This window comes from Fukomys damarensis, unplaced genomic scaffold, assembly GCF_012274545.1.
Source record: "Fukomys damarensis isolate Sample0158 unplaced genomic scaffold, DMR_v1.0_HiC HiC_scaffold_31, whole genome shotgun sequence".
Classification (NCBI taxonomy): Eukaryota; Metazoa; Chordata; class Mammalia; order Rodentia; family Bathyergidae; genus Fukomys; species Fukomys damarensis.
The window spans coordinates 18,486,490-18,491,176 of NW_022900943.1; the positions used below are offsets into that span (position 1 = coordinate 18,486,490).

The 4,687-nt window shown below is 40.9% G+C and overlaps 1 pseudogene; it reads right to left on the minus strand.

Moving 5' to 3' along the window:
* Positions 1 to 2,177: 2,177 nt before the first annotated feature.
* Positions 2,178 to 4,239, minus strand: LOC104848773 (annotated as a pseudogene).
* Positions 4,240 to 4,687: the final 448 nt, after the last annotated feature.

Here is a 4,687-nt window from a genome sequence, read left to right on the forward strand (position 1 = left end):
TTTTTCTAAATACAGAAGATTGTCAAAAAGCAGCAGGAGACTTTAAATACTCAACAAAGCTTTCAGAAATAGATTACATGGACATCTCTTGCAAAAATTCGTTGTTTTTTTCCCTCAGCAATACAAAACTGTAAAAAACGGTTCAAAGCAAAACTCATGGAAGTAACACAAATAGCATAAAGACAAAGAGAACAGAAGACAAAGAAAAACTGGGGAGGTGAAAAGATTAGCTGACAAAGCTTTTAAAGAGATTATAGAAGGCCAGGGGATTTAGCTCAGTGGTTCCACCCCCTGCCTTGCAAACGCAAGGTCCTGAGTTCGATCCCTGGTACCAGAAAGAAAAAAAAAAGAGGGGCTGGGAATTTAGCTCGGTGGTTTGGTGGCCTGCCTTGCAAGCACAAGGACCCAAGTTCGATCCCTGGTGCCAAAAGAAAAAGAAAAAAAAAGAGATTACAGATAAGGCGTCTAATTACAAGGCCAATAAGAAGAAACCATACATCTAGCTTTGTAGGACTAGATTTTTAAATGTTACTTCTATAAATGCTGTTTCCTGGAACATCCACTTCAGAAAACTGTCCCTACTTTGTTTGGGTCTTGGTAAAGCAGTTTGGAAGGTTTCTGAAAAACAAGGTGCGTGAGACAAAGAGGCAATACTGTATTTAAATTGTTTCACAGTATCACATTACAATTTGTGGAGGATTTAAAAAATATACAAATCATGCCAACTTGCTTTCTTCAGGAAAATCAGACTATTCCAATTGAGGACAGACTGAGCTATCTTTTACCAGTTATTCCAGGCATTGAAAAAAATAAGTTATTGATCCAAATAGCTGCCTTAGGAATACAGGTGAGTTAGCTTGTCTCTCATGTTAATATTTCTAATTGGTAGAAATTCATCAGTTATATATGAAAATGACTTCATACTTAGAAAGCTATGGTTCTGTTCACTCACCCTTTTTCTTATCAGTCCCCCTCAGCCAAAACAATATTTCAGATTAAAAGTGTTCATCATCATGAAATGCAAAAAGAAAAGAAATGAGACTATAATTGTAATAGGAAGTTTCAGATGCCATTAAATTATTAGACCACCACAGGAGGTTTAAGTCTCTGGAAAACAGAATTTTAAAAGTAGGTATAAAACTTCACATTGTAAGTTAGCTTCCATTGCACTGACAGTGACTGGACAAATAGCAGATGCAATAGGAAGTTAGGCGATGAAATGACCCTTGTGAGTGCAGAAGTGGTACAGTGGGCGGGCTGTTCTGACGGAATCCGTTTAGCCAATGACTGGCCACATCCTGTCCCATGAGTAGCAAGCATTGTAACATCACAGGAGTTCAACAGGTAAAGTGCTACTTCGGCCATGAAATGAGCACACTAATCTGAAAGACAAGCATAGGCTCAGACCATGAATTAATCTACACTAGCACCAGCCACCTGCAAGCTTGAGTCCTTTCCAGAATTTTGAAAAATGAGACACTGTTAGCACTTGAAAAAGTTTCATCAGAAAACCACCACTTTAAACTTTAGCTGAACTTGAAATTATATGGAAAATATAAAACAATCAGAGTAAAAGTTCTCTTTGGGACTGACTTTTCCTTCAGTCTACCCTAATAACAGAACACACTTAAATCTCAGTACACTTGAAAACAATGCACAAAAATATACGTAAATATATACAATGATTAAGAACAAGGATCTAAGTTAGTGCTTCTCTGTGTTGGAGAGGTACAGGTAGAGTCCTGGTCATACCACCTCAGATTGTTACCCATATTTAAAATTAAAAGTCAAGCTAATTTTGATGTCTCTACCCAATAATACCCTAACTGCTGTTAAAAGAGCAGAGTGGTGTTGATCCATTGGGTATCTCAAGGGCCAGGGATTTAGCTCAGTGATGCTGGTGCCTGCCTGGCAAGCACAAGGTCATGAGTTTGATCCCAGGTACTGGGGAGAAAAAAAAAGAAAAACCATCACACAGTGGATAGCTCAGTGACTCTCATCACAGTTCTACAATCATATGTTTACTTTTATGCCAAGGGAAAAAATGCTGATAATTAAACTTTGTGACCTTTTCCTTACTGAAATGAAAACGTCACAAAAGTAAAACCAAATCCTTCCTACACTGTAATCTTTAAAAACACCCATGTCTGTGTACAAAATTCTCTTGGCTTTAAATATTAACATCGCTCCTTTGGAACAGTGGTTTCAATATGAGATGCCAGTAAGGGACCAAGGCTGCTACTCACCAAGTCCTTTCTGAGGATGTGAGGATAGAGTTTAACAGCAGCACATTCGCAGTGCTGACCAAGGGATCTTGCACACTTCATCTACTGGTCAGCGTTGTCATCAAACTGGTAAAAAGGAATTTTTGCTGCTAGTTCTGAAGACATATTCTTCAACATTCATTTGAGTAGCTTGAGCAAATAAATAGAGGTTATTCTGGAATAGGACCAGCTTAAGGTATGGATTTATGGACTGATCACATGGAAAATGCTTCTTACAGGTCCATTTATTAAGCTCGATAGCATAGACTTCTGCAGGAAACACACACTGGTGATTTCCACAGGTTCTAGCTACGGAGTAAATAGAGTCCTTGTATACAGGTGTTGAGCCCTGGATTCTAGGCATAGTCATGGGGATTTAAAACCCTGAGTAGTCTTTCTGCGGCTCAGAGGAGAGGACACATTCTCCCTGTGAAACATAGATCCTCTCTGTTTACTTTATAGTACTATGAAATTCCATCGCAACTGGCAGCGAGCAGAGTTGCCCAGCAATTGCCATCATAGGACGGCTGTCAGTAGCATTTTGCAGATTTTAGCTCGCTCCTCCCACCACCCACATGACATCCAACTGCGTACATTTTACCACAGCGATATACATTACACATTTGCAACCTATTCTGGCCTGAAGCAAGGGTGGTTTGGACAGCCATCTATTACTGGTGATCCAGAAGTCATTTTCTTCATGTGGTCTATGGAGACCTGACTGCTGCTTGGCCAGAACCCTCCTGCAATGTAAACATCATTATCTGGTGGTACAAGAATTCCAGCTTGGGCCAGGCCATTTGGTGGTTTGCGTAGTTTAAAACCCCTTCCCACAACTATAGCTAGACAAGGCGCTATTTGCTTCTTTCCTGAATGTTTGTGAGCTGCGTAATCATTTTGGAAACAGTCGTTCCAAGCCTCTGTGTACAGCCATTTGTTCTAGATGGTCCCTTTTCTGCACAGCTCTTGGCTATAACCTGTCAAACTGTGGTGAAACTTTCTCTATAATGGTGTCTTCCTTCAGAGGAAAATGGATACATTTGGCAGAAATTTCTGGAAAGTGCACCTCTCTCTCACTCTCTTCATGCTCAGATCACCTTATCATGCTTTCCTAAGTGTGTTTTTTAATTATCTAAGTTTAAATTATCACTGTCTGATATGCCTACCATTTGGTCTTTCATCAGCTGAAAAAACTCTCATTCTTTGGTGACACAGAAACTTTTTATGAATGTATTCTTTTTATCAATCTCCAATTCCTGTTGCCCATAATGGTCAGCAAACATGAAGACCCCAGTAGAATTGTCTAGATCCAAATGACTGATCATAGCCAGGCAGGGCGGCACATGCCCAGAATCCCAGCACTCAGGAGGTTGAAGCAGGAGGATCGCTGTGAGTTTGAGGCCAGCATGGGCTAAGAAGTGAGTTCAAGGCCAGTCTGAACTACATAGCAAGGCCTTGTGTAAAAAAAAAAAAAAAAAAAAAGCACTGATCATTTACTTTGCACACTGATCTTGAATGAAATGGATCTGGAAGATGCCAACAGCAGTGAACAAGAGTAGAACATTAGACTCTGTCAAAATAACTCTGGAGGTGAGGGCATAATTCAATACCGAATCCATCTATTCAGCTTCAACACTGACTATTTGAACTTCTTTTTGAGTTTTTTGCATAAGGCCACTAGGGCACATGCATCTGAAGTGAGGGCTGATTGCAGCAAGAATGTTTTTGTGATAGGAAAATGTTTTCCCATGACCCATCTTCCACTCTAATGATGTCAGTTGCCCTTCATCATACACTGTTTTAAGTTGCTTAAGAATACTGCAAGCATGGACTGTATCTGTGGCATTGTCAGCCATGTTTGAAGATGGACTCTCATTCAGTGTTGGGAAGACTTTATTTAACTTTCTCTGCTCCTGTCCTGGCCCCTTGTCACCACCTCCTCAGCCTGCAACTAGCTCCGGGCTCCAGCTCACATCCCTGCTCCCTGCACATCTCCCTCAACACCACGTCTTCAGACATTCCTGCTCCTGTCAGTACCCATCTGTAGCAGAAGTCTCTCCACAGCAAGTTCCCTACAGACTTTTCCTGTGACATTGGCCTCCCCACCACGGATGGGCCATGAGCTTCTATTTTCTGTTTAGTATCAGCCTTCTTGTGCACCCATACAATGCTGAGAATAAATGATATTTGTGGCCCTCTGGTTTCACCTCAGTGTTTAAACCAAGACATATGGTTTTAGCTTCATTTCTTTCTCCAAGTTAGGGCAGTCTAATAAGCAATCTGAAAAGTAAATGCCAAGCCAGAAAATAAAGTTTGCAATGTATATCACAAAGTCTGGCCAGGCGTGGTGGCACTCCTGTGATTCCAGTACTCGGGATTGCTTTGCCTTCAAGGCCAGCGTGAACCACACAGCAAGGCCCTGT